This window comes from Nerophis lumbriciformis, linkage group LG19, assembly GCF_033978685.3.
Source record: "Nerophis lumbriciformis linkage group LG19, RoL_Nlum_v2.1, whole genome shotgun sequence".
Classification (NCBI taxonomy): Eukaryota; Metazoa; Chordata; class Actinopteri; order Syngnathiformes; family Syngnathidae; genus Nerophis; species Nerophis lumbriciformis.
The window spans coordinates 390,018-405,702 of record NC_084566.2 but is presented as its reverse complement, the minus strand read 5'-3'; positions in this window follow the sequence as shown (position 1 = coordinate 405,702).

Below are 15,685 nucleotides of genomic sequence, written 5' to 3'. Positions count from 1 at the left end.
CACACCGACGAGGCATGATGTCTCCAAGGTACGGAAAACAGTCGAAAAAACGGAAAATAACAGAGCTGATTTGACTCGGTGTTTGAGAAAATGGCGGCTTGCTTCCCGATGTGACGTCACGTTGTGACGTCATCGCCCCGAGAGCGAATAATAGAAAGGCGTTTAATTCGCCAAAATTCACCCATTTAGAGTTCGGAAATCGGTTAAAAAAATATATGGTCTTTTTTCTGCAACATCAAGGTATATATTGACGCTTACATCGGTCTGGTGATAATGTTCCCCTTTAAAAAAAATTAATACGACTCTTACGGAAATACATTTTAAAATATTTGGCTTTCATGGCTCTCTCAGCCAAAAAGGTTCCCGACCCCTGCCCTAGGGGAAATTGGGTAGCACACACTAGTTGTGGTGAAATTATTATCTGCATTTGACACATCACCTTTGATCACCCCCTGGGAGGTGAGTGGAGCAGTGAGCAGCAGCGGTGGCCGCGCCCGGGAAGTTGTGTTACTATAACAAGCTACAAGGTTAATATAGTTGGCTTCTCTTTCTTCTCCTCCATTTATCTGCTTTCTTTTGTAATTTAAGTTATCATCACATATATGTATTGTTGCATCTGAACAATTTTATTGTTGATAATAGAGGTAATTATTGTTATTATTCATTATCAATAGTGCTATTTCTATTGGTGTTTGTATTGCTCCATTTGTAGTGTAATAATGTCCATTGTCATTTCACTAACTGCTTCTTTGCTATCACTTTTGCCATCATATTTGTACATATCCTATTTGCTGATGTTGCTCTATTGTTGTTATTGTTGTTGTCTCTGTCTTATCCCCCGCTTGTCCACACAATTTCTCCCTCTGTCTTCATTTTCGTCCTCTTTCTATTCCCTCCTGCTCCAGTCTGGATGCACCAAATAATAATATCAATCCATTTAATAAAGTCAAATACAAATAAGGCAACAAAAGAAATATCCCACACTTCTCTTTTGTAAAGTAAATTTGTACAGCCGATATGGGCATCTACATCAACTATATGATTTGCCTGACAAGCTGGACTGGACAAAAAATACATAAATAAATATAATAAATTCAAAAAAAGAAATATGGGGAGCGCCTTATTTGTCCGTGTACTTCTTGCTTCACAAAGAACGGTACAACATTCCAACACGCAACCAACAGGGAAAATAAAACCACACAAAATGTTTGATGTTCTTCCATTGGCCCAAACTTCTACAAAGTGTAGCAGAAAGTTTATGCAAAACTATTAAGCATATAACTGCCTCTGCTGTGCACCTGGCAGAGTTCATGCAGATGTTCCAATATGCATCCCTTGAGAAGAAGAGGAAGAAGAAGAATGTGTCTGCAACAGAAACTGGAGATGTTTTTTTTTTGTTTGGGGCGTACGTGGAGAAGATAAGGAAGAAGGTGTCCCTCTCCATCCAAAACCTCAAACTTCAAAACATCCCACCCTTATTTAAAATCAGTGACCTGAGGAACCTTCTGGGGAGAAAAAAAAATAAAAATACTGCATTTGAGTTTTTATCTGTGAGAAAATTCATTTGGACACAAAATGGAGAGCAATGTGAAGGGAAACTTGTGAGGCGCTACGGGCGTAGTTTAAACATTGGCTGTCGCGCTGACAGGAAATGAGAGGAAGGCGAGTTCCTGCGATGGGACTGAAGTGGAAGTATCAGAAAGAGGAGGCTTAAGGGGTAACAGTAAGGTCATTGAGAAGCAACGTTTCCCTTCTCGGACCATTTGGGCTTCACTCGCTATCTCGGTTCCCACATCCTCGTCCGATTATTTCAATGGGTTTGATTCAAAGTCTGACATTGAGGCCCGGAGCTGCATGAGACCTCCTGCTGCTGCTGCCGCGCTCGCGTTAGATGCCTTCGTTTCAACTTTCATCCGATGGAAGGAAGTCGAGTTGAAAAAGGCAAAGAACTATTTCAATATTTCATCAAAAACAGGATCAAAAAATATGCTTACTGCAGGTCTGAGAAGGCCCAATCTGTTTCACCCGCGGTTTGGGTTTGATTGAAAACAGACACGCGCTACAGAAGTCGGAGCTGCACTCATGCTAAGCGTTGGTGTCGCTGCATGAGAGCATGCAAGGCCCTGCCGCTCTGGATTGTGTACACAACGTACATCTTGGAGCCGGATTACAGACCCTAATCAGTGTGATGAGTCTGAGACACCTCAGCTCTCAAGTACGAAGGCACACTCACACTGGACCACGGCCCGGGGATTTCCGCGTTAAAGGGGAACATTATCACAATTTCAGAATTGTTAAAACCATTAAAAATCAGTTCCCAGTGGCTTATTATATTTTTCGAAGTTTTTTTCAAATTTTTACCCATCACGCAATATCCCTAAAAAAAAGCTTCAAAGTGCCTGATTTTAACCATCGTTATAAACACCCGTCCATTTTCCTGTGACGTCACATAGTGAAGCCAACACAAACAAACATGGCGGAAAGAACAGCAAGCTATAGCGACATTAGCTCGAATTCAGACTCAGATTTCAGCGGATTAAGCGATTCAACAGATTACGAATGTATTGAAACGGATGGTTGTAGTGTGGAGGCAGGTAGCCAAAACGAAATTGAAGAAGAAACTGAAGCTATTGAGCCATATCGGTTTGAACCGTATGCAAGCGAAACCGATGAAAACGACACAACAGCCAGCGACACGGGAGAAAGCGAGGACGAATTCGGCGATCGCCTTCTAACCAACGATTGGTATGTGTTTGTTTGGCATTAAAGGAAACTAACAACTATGAACTAGGTTTACAGCATATGAAATACATTTGGCAACAACATGCACTTGCACAATGCAACAACAAATGCAGACAGCCCAATTTTCATCAATTAATATATTCTGTAGACATACCCTCATCTCAGCAGGCCAGGGAAGCTAGGGTCGATATTCTTCTCTTGATCATCTTTGGTGGCATAAGGGACGGTGTGAGCCAAGACATCAAGGGGGTTTAGCTCGCTCGTCTGCGGGAACAAACTGCCGCAATTGCTTGCAGTGCTACCGAGGTCCTTTGTCCCTGAATTGCTCACACACTCCGGCAGATTCAATGGGGGTCTGGCGGCAGATTTATTTGACTTTATCATTGGAAATGCATCTGCTTTGAGTGTCGCAGGATATCCACACATTCTTGCCATCTCTGTCGTAGCATAGCTTTCGTCGGTAAAGTGTGCGGAACAAACGTCCAATTTCTTGCCACTTTGGCATCTTTGGGCCACTGGTGCAACTTGAATCCGTCCCTGTTCGTGTTGTTACACCCTCCGACAACACACCGACGAGGCATGATGTCTCCAAGGTACGGAAAGCAGTCGAAAAAACGGAAAATAACAGAGCTGATTTGACTCCGTGTTTGAGAAAATGGCGGATTGCTTCCCGATGTGACGCCACGTTGTGACGTCATCGCTCCGAGAACGAATATCAAGAAGGCGTTTAATTCGCCAAAATTCACCCATTTAGAGTTTGGAAATCGGTTAAAAAAATATATGGTCTTTTTTCTGCAACATCAAGGTATATATTGACGCTTACATAGGTCTGGTGATAATGTTCCCCTTTAACGGACAACGGCGTGCGAATAATCACAAAACAAATATTGCATTAATCATGTACAAACGCTGATTAATCAACGTGTTTACTTTGAGCCCACATGCTCCTCTAGCTTCCTTGCATGGTCAGTGATCAGGTCAAGGCAAAGTAAGATGAGTGAGGAGACGCCGACTTTTGTGCTTTGTGACAAATTTTACTTCAAAATCTATCTGTGTTGGCCCTGTGATGAGGTGGTGACTTGTCCAGGGTGTACCCCGCTTTCTGCCCAATTGCAGCTGAGATAGGCTCCAGCACCCCCCGCGACCCCAAAAGGGACAAGCGGTAGAAAATGGTAGGATGGTTGGAATAAACTGGGGTGGGACTTTAGAAAAAACTGCTCAAGTTTTGAGAAAATAATTTAATCAAATAAAACATTTAAAAATTGTTCCTGAATGACATTCTAACAATAAAAGTGCATGTGTTTCCAAATATTGTGTTCTTTTCCTAAGTCAGGGGTCGGCAACCAAAAACGTAGAAAGAGCCAAATTGGACCAAAAATACATCAAACAAATCTGTCTGGATCCGCGAAAAATGAAAAGCTGTATATAAGTTTTATAATGAAGAAAATACATTATGTAAGTGTTTATATTAGCTATAATAACCTACTATCAAAATGACTATGTGTCGCAGGCTGAAGCAAATCTTCGTTGACAGAAATGTCGAAATGTAATATTTATTCTACACATTTTTACAAAATTAGAGACTATTAGTAAATCAGAGGCTACTCAGAAGGTGAGATAACTCTTGGAACTTACAGGATAAATGTATTACAATCTTTGAAATGCAGCCAATATTACATACAGATAATGTGTCATCAGACATGCAAAACTAAATTATATACAAAGAGGATAAAAGTAAAGGATATTAAATGAGATCAAATATAGCTACAAATGAGGCATAATGATGCAACATGTACATACAGCTAGCCTAAATAGCATGTTAGCATCGATTAACTTGCAGTCATGCACTGACCAAAAATGCCTGATTAGCACTCCAACAAGTCAATAACATCAACAAAGCGCAACTTTGTGCATTCACGCACAGCATAAAACTTTTGGTGGACAAATTGAGACAAAGAAGAAGTGGAAGATTTTACATGAAAACAAACTGTTGCGTCACAGTCCACACTATATAAGACAATATAATCATAATGGGGGACTTTAATATCCATATGAATACCCCATCGGACCCTCAGTGCGTGGCGCTCCAGACTATAATTGATAGCTGTGGTCTTACACAAATAATAAATTAACCTACGCATCGCAACGGCAATACGATAGATCTAGTGCTGGTCAGGGGTGTCACCACCTCCAAAGTTATGGTACTCCCGTATACTAAAGTAATGTCCGATCATTACCTTATAAAATTCGAAGTTCTGACTCATTGTCAACAAACTAATAATAATAATAACTACTATAGCAGCCGCAACATTAATGCCGCCACAACGATGACTCTTGCTGACCTACTGCCTTCGGTAATGGCACCATTCCCAAATTATGTCGGCTCTATTGATAACCTCACTAACAACTTTGACAATGCCCTGCGCAAAACCATTGATAGTATAGCACCGCTAAAACAAAAAAGGGCCCCTAAAAGGCGCACCCCATGGTTTACAGAGGAAACCAGAGCTCATAAATTATCATGTAGAAAGTTGGAACGCAAATGGCGCGAGACCAAGCTTGAGGTTTTCCATCAAGCATGGAGTGATAGTTTAATATCGTATAAACGCATGCTTACCTTAGCTAAAGCTAAATATTACTCAAATCTCATCCGCCTCAACAAAAACGACCTTAAATTTTTGTTTAGTACAGTAGCATCGCTAACCCAACAAGGGACTCCTCCCAATAGCTCCACCCACTCGGCAGATGACTTTATGAATTTCTTTAATAAGAAAATTGAACTCATTAGAAAGGAGATTAAAGACAATGCATCGCAGCTACAACTGGGTTCTATGAACACAGATACAACTGTATCTACGACGGATACTGCAATACAAAATAGTCTCTCTCTTTTTGATGAAATAACATTAGAGGAACTATTACAGCGTGTATGTGGGATAAAACAAACAACATGTTTACTTGACCCACTTCCTGGGAAACTTATCAAGGAGCTTTTTGTATTATTAGGTCCATCAGTGCTAAATATTATAAACTTATCACTTTCCTCTGGCACTGTTCCCCTAGCATTCAAGAAAGTGGTTATTCATCCTCTGCTCAAAAGACCTAACCTTGATCCTGACCTCATGGTAAACTACCGACCGGTGTCCCACCTTCCCTTTATTTCGAAAATCCTCGAAAAAATTGTCGCACAGCAGCTAAATGAACACTTAGTGTCTAACAATCTCTGTGAACCTTTTCAATCCGGTTTCAGGGCAAATCACTCTACGGAGACAGCCCTCGCAAAAATGACTAATGATCTACTGCTAACGATGGATTCTGATGCGTCATCTATGTTGCTGCTTCTTGATCTTAGCGCTGCTTTCGATACCGTCGATCATAATATTTTATTAGAGCGTATCAAAACACGTATTGGTATGTCAGACTTAGCTTTGTCGTGGTTTAACTCTTATCTTACTGACAGGATGCAATGCGTCTCCCATAATAATGTGACCTTGGACTATGTTAAGGTAACGTGCGGAGTTCCTCAGGGTTCGGTTCTTGGCCCTGCACTCTTTAGTATTTACATGCTGCCGCTAGGCGACATCATACGCAAATACGGTGTTAGCTTTCATTGTTATGCTGATGACACCCAACTCTACATGCCCCTAAAGCTGACCAACACGCCGGATTGTAGTCAGCTGGAGGCGTGTCTTAATGAAATTAAACAATGGATGTCCGCTAACTTCTTGCAACTCAACGCCAAGAAAACGGAAATGCTGATTATCGGTCCTGCTAAACACCGACATTTATTTAATAATACCACCTTAACATTTGACAACCAAACAATTACACAAGGCGAATCAGTAAAGATGTGACTTTAAGGTTTTACTACTTACGTATAAAATACTACACGGTCTAGCTCCGTCCTATCTTGTCGATTGCATTGTACCATATGTCCCGGCAAGAAATCTGCGTTCAAAGAACTCCGGCTTATTAGTGATTCCCAGAGCCCAAAAAAAGTCTGCGGGCTATAGAGCGTTTTCTATTCGGGCTCCAGTACTATGGAATGCCCTCCCGGTAACAATTAGAGATGCTACCTCAGTAGAAGCATTTAAGTCCCATCTTAAAACTCATTTGTATACTCTAGCCTTTAAATAGCCCCCCTGTTAGACCAGTTGATCTGCCGTTTCTTTTCTTTTCTCCTCTGCTCCCCTTTTCCTTGAGTGGGGGGGGCACAGGTCCGGTGGCCATGGATGAAGTGCTGGCTGTCCAGAGTCGGGACCCGGGGTGGACCGCTCGCCTGTGCATCGGCTGGGAACATCTCTGCGCTGCTGACCCGTCTCCGCTCGGGATGGTGTCCTGCTGGCCCCACTATGGACTGGACTCTTACTATTATGTTGGATCCACTATGGACTGGACTCTCACAATATTATGTCAGACCCACTCGACATCCATTGCTTTCGGTCTCCCCTAGAGGGGGGGGGGGTTACCCACATATGCGGTCCTCTCCAAGGTTTCTCATAGTCATTCACATCGACGTCCCACTGGGGTGAGTTTTTCCTTGCCCGTATGTGGGCTTTGTACCGAGGATGTCGTTGTGGCTTGTGCAGCCCTTTGAGACACTTGTGATTTAGGGCTATATAAATAAAGATTGATTGATTGATTGATTGACTATGGTGAGTTCAAGAACCGCCGAAATTAGTAGGACAAATCGATGTTCACCAAATACTGTCATCAGTGAAGCATAAACACATACATATTAAACAGTGGGATTTCTAACAATTGGGAAGGTTTGTGTCATGTTTGTCCTCAAACAAAAAACTTACTAAAAAAATATATATAATTTTCCCCCCATCTTTTTCCTTTTTCAATCCTTTTTTAAAAATGCTCCAGGGAGCCACTAGGGTGGCACTAAAGAGCCGCATGCGGCTCGAGAACCACGGGTTGTAAAAATCGTGCAGACCAGTAATTAATGTGATTAATCACGATAAATCAAGATTAATCACGATTTGAAAGTGTGAATAATCTGATTTTTTTTTTTAATCAATCACTTTACACTATGATGGGAATGATAACAAAAATGCATTATAACCATTTTATATGTGATATAAATGTGACTGTCCTGAATGTTCAGTACAAAATGATGTACAAACGGAACTAAAATCCCTGCAAAATCCACTGCATTTAGTCTTTGTTCAAGCAACTTCATCACAGACATCAAATTGAAGGATGAGTATGCAATGTGTTCTGTTTTACTACAACCGTTAACTTCATTTTACCCTTTTCGCCTTTGCACCGTCATCAAATGTAAGTGTTTCATGAGACTGTATTGATTGTTTTTCTAATTAGATTACCATAGCAACTAGTATATCATGCAAAAGCGCAGATTCCAACCATTGAAATACTTTGTATAGTTCAAGACTTTCGGTCATTTGAAAACATCACTGCACATCATAATGGCAGCTACAGTTTTCATCTTAAAGATCTAAAAAAAATATTTGGGAATGTCCGGCGGGCCAGATTGAAAAGCCTAACGGGCCTTAATTTGCCCCAAGTCTGATCTTAGAGGTTCCACATTCAAAAGTAGTTTGGCAAGCAATCTGTGAAGGTGGTGGCACACGTAATGTCACATTTTCCCTATCTGGTTGTTGAACAGAATTGATTTCTCCTGTAAAAACATTAAAAGACTCCCCGGTGAAACACAAGGCCACATGCAGCAGTCCAACTTTGGCCCCCACCTCGCCGCCTGCCCGCGCAGGCAAGAAAAACAGCCACATAAGTCCTTCCAGGCCTCCTATTATAAACAGGTGTCACTTTGGTGATAAAATATGACATCTTAATTGGCCGGCGAGATGCTTTGTCGGAGAAGATTAACACATATTCTCACATGATTTATTTGTGCGGTGCCAGCATCACGCACGGGGGGAGCGTCAGGAAAGTGGTAGCATCGCCTCTTTCTCCCCGGGGGAGTGTAGACACCACACATTTGACCGTGATGTCTCACTCTGCTGGATATTCTGTTGACAGACGACATCTGCACTGTGCTCATTCAAAAAATAACAAATGACTAACACCTACATGATTTGTATATCAATGTTGCCAGTGTGATGAAGCGAGGAAATATCAAGATAAATAGATATAAATAGATATAAATCATATATTTAAAAGCACAATAGCCAATACAGTGGTGCCTCTGTTTATATTAAGAATCCGTTCGAATGCTAAACAAACTAAAGCAATTTTACCCGTAAGAAATGAAGTAAATCCAGACGCAAAAATACTTAAACACATTTTATAGTGAATATTTTTAATTGTACATGCAGAAAACAATGTGAACTGCATATAAATGATGAATGACATGGATAAATGAACATTTAGGAGGGGAGGGAAAAGCCGAGTGGATACCACCTTCGTACTTTGCTACGAGTTCATTATTGAATTCAATAGTGCTGGCACTCCCAACTTTCTTTGGCCTCATGATGGGTTATTTTGCAGTCATTCTAAATTATTAAAAAAAAAGCACACAGACTGAGTCACAAACCCGTGGAATTCTTGGATAAGCGCAACGTCCGCCCACTGACTTTGATGGCTGAGTTTGACAAGTAATTGGCCAAATAGGACAAAGTTAAATAAATAAATAAATACGTGTGTGTTTCATTAAATAATATTATCATTGCATACATAATTAAATCATGAAATAGTTGCATTAATAATTAAATTAATCATTAAATCAGGAAGTAACAAAATCAATTAATAATTGAATCACAAACCAATAAAACAATTATTTAAATAATCACTTATATGCGTTATCAATTAATTGCATTAATATATATATATATATATATATATATATACATCATTAATCTTGAAATATTTAAATCACAAAATAGTTAAATAAATCATTAAATATTAGTAGGAATGATATAATAAACTAATAACTATTAAATCAATCAATCAGGAAGTAACTAAATCAATCAATAATTCAATTACAAATGAATTAACAAAATATTTCAATAATCACCTATTTGTGTCATTCATTAACTACATAATTAAATACATCATTAAATCATAAAATAATTAAATAAATAATGTAAAATGCCAAAAATTCAGTCAGCCATCTTGAATATTCTTCTCCGAATAGCTTCTGCTATTTCCGTAGATTCTACGTCACGATACTAACACTTCTGCACGCTGACTATATTATCAGATCAGTCATACTGGAAATACGCAAAAATTGGACAGAGATGTGGTGTTTATCATTCACAATCCTTATGTAGGACAAGAACACATATGCGTGGTTTTTTTATGCACATTTGAAATCGTAAATAAATAGCTAACAATTGAGTCAACAGATCGAGTGTCCTCTATTGGGCTTTTTATACTCCCTCAAAAACATCTAAAAAACGCCAACAATACTCCATTTAACATGTCATAGCCTGAAAATAAACCAAACACGAGTGATATTGTTATTATAGACGCCAACGCAGACGGCCTATTTTAGCTGAGCATTGATAGCAGTGAGCTAATGCTAGTTTACGCTGCTATTGTTGACACACTGACAAGGTGGCTGCTTCTGCTTCGTCTCAAACTACTAAAAGTCAACTGTAGATTATAATTAGCGCATCTCTCACCTGGTAGTAGACAAATGTGGCCATGGAACGAGAGGCTGGTCGACTTTGACATGAAAAAGACACAAAAAGACGCTAGTAGCTGCAACTTATTTTAACCCTTTGTGAGATTGTGATTAAATCAAATCAAATCAACTTTATTTATAAAGCACAAATGTTCATCTTAACGGGATTATGTGAGCATCCCAATGAACGACATCCCAGCGAGAGTAGAAATTGTACACTGGGTGTTTGCTTTATTATGGTTCATTATGCTTAGTTTGTATGTTTAGCACCTAGCAATGCTGCTGATGCTCTAGTGTTACAAAAAAGATACATCCGTTTACCACTCAACTTCTAAAATGAATTACTCATCCTCCTTATGTTCAGGCTCAAAAATATAAGGTTCTGGATCATGACTTTTTTCCCAAAGCAATCACTGTTGGCTCTCACAAAGTATGCCTGATTAGCATTAGTGTTGATGAAGAAGGGATCTGTGGTTGCCACGTGACTGGCTTGCTCATTAACTCTCAAAATGACTCGGAAAACTTCATGAGATTGATACTATTTTAATTATATCTATTTATTCCCAAACTTCAGAAGTCTTTTGGTGTCATAAATCAGATATGTATGATAACAACTTCATATAGAGGCAACTTGTTTTTCCACTCCACTGCTACTTGAAAAGCAGGTGATGAAAAAAAAACTTCCCTGCTGTGAGATGTTACAAGATGTTGGTGTTGTACAATCTATTGTGCTACTAAAAATGTCATTAAAAAATTCCTTTTTTCACATCTTTATTTTCACCAAAACCAGTGAAGTTGACACGTTGTGTAATTCGTAAATAAAAACAAAATACAATGATTTGCAAATCCTTTTCAACTTATATTCAATTGAATAGACTGCAAAGACAAGATATTTCATGTTTGAACGGAGAACCCCCATACCGTCACAGATGTTGGCTTTTGAACTTTGCGCCTAGAACAATCCGGATGGTTCTTTTCCTCTTTGTTCCGGAGGACACCACGTCCACAGTTTCCAAAAACAATTTGAAATGTTTACTCGTCAGACCCCAGAACACATTTCCACTTTGCATTAGTCCATCTTAGATGAGCTCGGGCCCAGCGAAGCCGGCTGCGTTTCTGGGTGTTGTTGATAAATGACTTTCGCTTTGCATAGTATAGTTTTAACTTGCACTTACAGATGTAGCCAAGAACCGTAGTTACTGACAGTGGTTTTCTGAAGTGTTCCTGAGCCCATGCGGTGATATCCTTTACACAGTGATGTCGCTTTTTGATGCAGTACCGCCTGAGGGATCGAAGGTCCGTAATATCATCGCTTCTGTGCACTGATTTTTCCAGATTCTCTGAACCTTTTGATGATATTACAGACCGTAGATGGTGAAATCCCTAAATTCCTTGCAATAGCTGGTTGAGAAATGTTCTTCTTAAACTGTTGGACAATTTGCTCACGCATGTGTTAACAAAGTGGTGAGCCGCGCCCCATCCTTGTTTGTGAATGACTGAGCATTTCATGGAAGCTGCTTTTATACCCAATCATGGCACCCACCTGTTCCCAATTAGCCTGTTCACCTGTGGGATGTTCCGAATAAGTGTTTGATGAGCATTCCTCAACTTTATCAGTGTTTTTTGCCACTTGTGCCAGCTTTTTTGAAACATGTCGCAGGCATCAAATTCCAAATGAGCTAATATTTGCAAAAACTAACAAAGTTTACCAGTTCGAACGTTAAGTATCTTGTTTTGCAGTCTATTCAATTGAATATAGGTTGAAAAGGATTTGCAAATCATTGTATTCTGTTTTTATTTACCATTTACACAACGTGCCGACTTCACTGGTTTTGGGTTTTGTATGTGCCAGGAATTTGTTCAAATGTGAAAGCAACTCATCCCCACTCATTAGGCACGTTTTTACAATATCATGAAATCTTTTTACAAATTCTGCCTTCATACTCAGATTTAATGATGTGTAAATTTGCCAATATATTTACTTTTACGGTTCCGGTCTTGTTAAACTGTCTGCAAGGACCACACAGTGATTCTTAATTACAGGGAATTACGAAAAAAAAAAAAAAAAGCTTGTCAAAAGTAATTTCTTGTCACTGGATCGTATTGATTAGCGAGTAACGTCGCGTGTTTTGAATGGATACTGTGTGTCACACAGCTGCAGATCACTCAACACACCGCATGCTACAAAATAAAAGCACCGAGACCCTTCATCCTACACCGCAACGCGGGAGGGGGGACTGACATGTAGTGGTCTCCGCAGAATTGTGCAGGCTGTGTTTATGGACACACCCGCCACTTACCGTCTGGTTCTTATAAAGACTATCAAACAGGGGGAGCACCTGTTTCCGACACTTCCACTACTACACGGGTTTACTGCTGTGTTCAAAGGGTCTACACAACACACACACACGCAGAACCACTTTTTGGGGCCCAAGGGTATAAAGTGATTGGATTCACCTTTGGAGGTTGGACAGTCAACATTGGGACCGAGTACGAGCCCCGTGTGATAAGGCTGAGAGGGGGAAAATATTTTCAGGAAGACAATATGTTATTTTATTCTTTTCGCTTGACAAATGTGACTGCATGAATAGATAGCAGCAAGACAAACACACGTGTGATCATGTGATAATGTCAAAGCCCACTGGGAGAGGATGGAGTTGTGTTATCTGCGCTGGTGTTTGGACACTTTTCACTTTGTTTCTGTGCTTTTTTTCGACCGTAATGTCAGAGTTGATGTCCACCAAAGCCAACAAAAATGAACCAAATTGTTTACCTTTTTGATTGCCATCTCTTGAACGTCCCCATTAGGATTGTTGCATATCACACTGCAAATGTAACGAAAACTTTTACCGAAATACTCAATTCATAAGCTTTAAAATAAAAGGAAACAATTAGATATACATCTTTACTGGGACACACACTAAAACTACCTTTTTTGTCAAGTTGTTTTTCCTAATAATTATTCTAAATAACAAGAAAAAAAACCCCGGTGGGTGTAACATTTATTGAAAAGTTTTCATCCGCAACATTAAATGGGTGATTTTACTGTAAAATTTACATTAGTTTTTTTTACTGTAAATAAAAAAACTGCAATTTTACATTAAAATTGTGAAATTTACTGTGGTTTTTACAGCATTGTTCTCTAAATGAAAACAACTGTACTTTTTTTTTCATATAATCAATGAATACTATTATCACACAATTTTTTTTAATGCATTTTATTAGTAGATTTTTTTTTTAAACTAAAATGTAAAAAAAAATATGGTAAGTTGCAATAATTTCACCTCAACATGTAGAGTATATTACTGTAAATGGAAAAACAGTAGCACGGTGGAACAGGGGTTAGTGCGTCTGCCTCACAATATGAAGGTCCTCAGCAGTCCTGGGTTCAATCCCGGGCTCGGGATCTTTCTGTGTGGAGTTTGCATGTTCTCCCCGCGACTGCGTAGGTTCCCTCCGAGTACTCCGGCTTCCTCTCACCTCCAAAAACATGCACCTGGGGATAGGTTGATTGGCAACACTAAATTGGCCCTAGTGTGTGAATGTGAGTGTGAATGTTGTCTGTCTATCTGTGTTGGCCCTGTGATGAGGTGGCGACTTGTCCAGGGTGTACACCGCCTTCTGCCCGATTGTAGCTGAGATAGGCTCTAGCGCCCCCCGCGCCCCCCGCGACCCCGAAGGGATTAAGCGGTAGAAAATGGATGAATGGATGGATATTATGATTTTTTTTCTTTCTACATTTAAAAGACTTCCTTGTGGTCTACATAACATGTAATGGTGGTTCTTTGGTCAAAATGTTGCATAGATTACCGTATTTTTAGGGCGCACCGGATTATAAGGCACACTGCCGATGAGTGGGTCTATTCAGGTCTTTTTTCATACAAAAGGCGCACCGGATTATAAGGCGCATTAAAGGGATCATATTATGATTTTTTTTCTAAATGTAAAAGACTTCTTTGTGATCTACATCAGTGGTCCCCAACCACCGGTACCGGTCTGTCGATTGGTACCGGGACCGCACAAGAAAAAAACATTTTTTGTTTGTTTTTGTTTTTTTTGTTTGTTTTTTATTTTTATTTTTATTAAATCAACATAAAAAACATAAGATACACTTACAATTAGTGCACCAACCCAAAAAACTTCCCTCCCCCATTTACACTTATTCACATTCATTCGCACAAAAGGTTTGTTTTTTTCTGTTATTAATATTCTGGTTCCTACATTATATATTAATATATTTCAATACAGTCTGCAGGGATACAGTCCGTAAGCACACATGATTGTATTTTTGTATGACAAACCCCCCCACCCCGGTCCGTGGGACAAATTTTCAAGATTGTTACAAAAAGGTTGGGGACCACTGATCTACATAACATGTAATGGTGGTTCTTTGGTCAAAATGTTACATAGATGATGTTTTACAGATCATCTTCAAGTCGCTTTCTGACAGTCGCTTCAGGATGCGCCATTTTGTGGGTGGTCTTATTTACGTGGCTCAGCTTCGACAGCGTCTTCTCCCCGTCATCTTTGTTGTAGCGGTGTAGCGTGCAAGGACGGGAGTGGAAGAAGTGTTAAAAGATGGAGCTAACTGTTTTAATGACATTCAGACTTTACTTCAATCTATAACGGAGCAGCATCTCCTCATCCGTGGCTCACTAGTGCAACAACAACGCCGGAAATGTGTCCCGTGAAAAAACATCCAACCGGAACTCTCTAATAACTAAAGTTCTGTGGGTGAATAATGTAAACTCACTGCACCGGTATGTTTTAGCGCTTTCATGGCAAGATATAAGTTAGAACTTTACACTACTTTATATTGGAAATGGCAACAGCGGAGGATGAATGTACCATAACAAGAAGATAGAGAAAAAGAAGAAGCTTATCGACTATGGTGTCGGACTACAATGGCAGACGCGCGCAAATTTTCAGGACTTATGCAGATCCCAAATACAGATCAGCAGGTAAGAGAAGTTGGTTTTGCATTATATTGCGAAACAAAACGCCAGATAATATGTCTGCTAATAGGTGCCATTTTGCGGTCCTATTACACACACCTTAGTAATACTCGTATGTTGAAGCACAGTACAATCCATCAAGCGGTGTCGCTTCATAGCTTACCAAAGTCGTACTAAAACATTTTGACAGATTTTTGAGCGCCGTGTGTAATGTTCTATATTTCCAATGAACATTTAAAGTTGCTGTGTTGTTTACTGGCGTCATCTTGCAGTCTATACGTACCTCTTATGTGTAGCTGCCATCTACTAGTCACACTTATCTTTACACCATGTACCGAATAAAATAGTTTCGAGGTCGGTGAGCACAATCAGAATT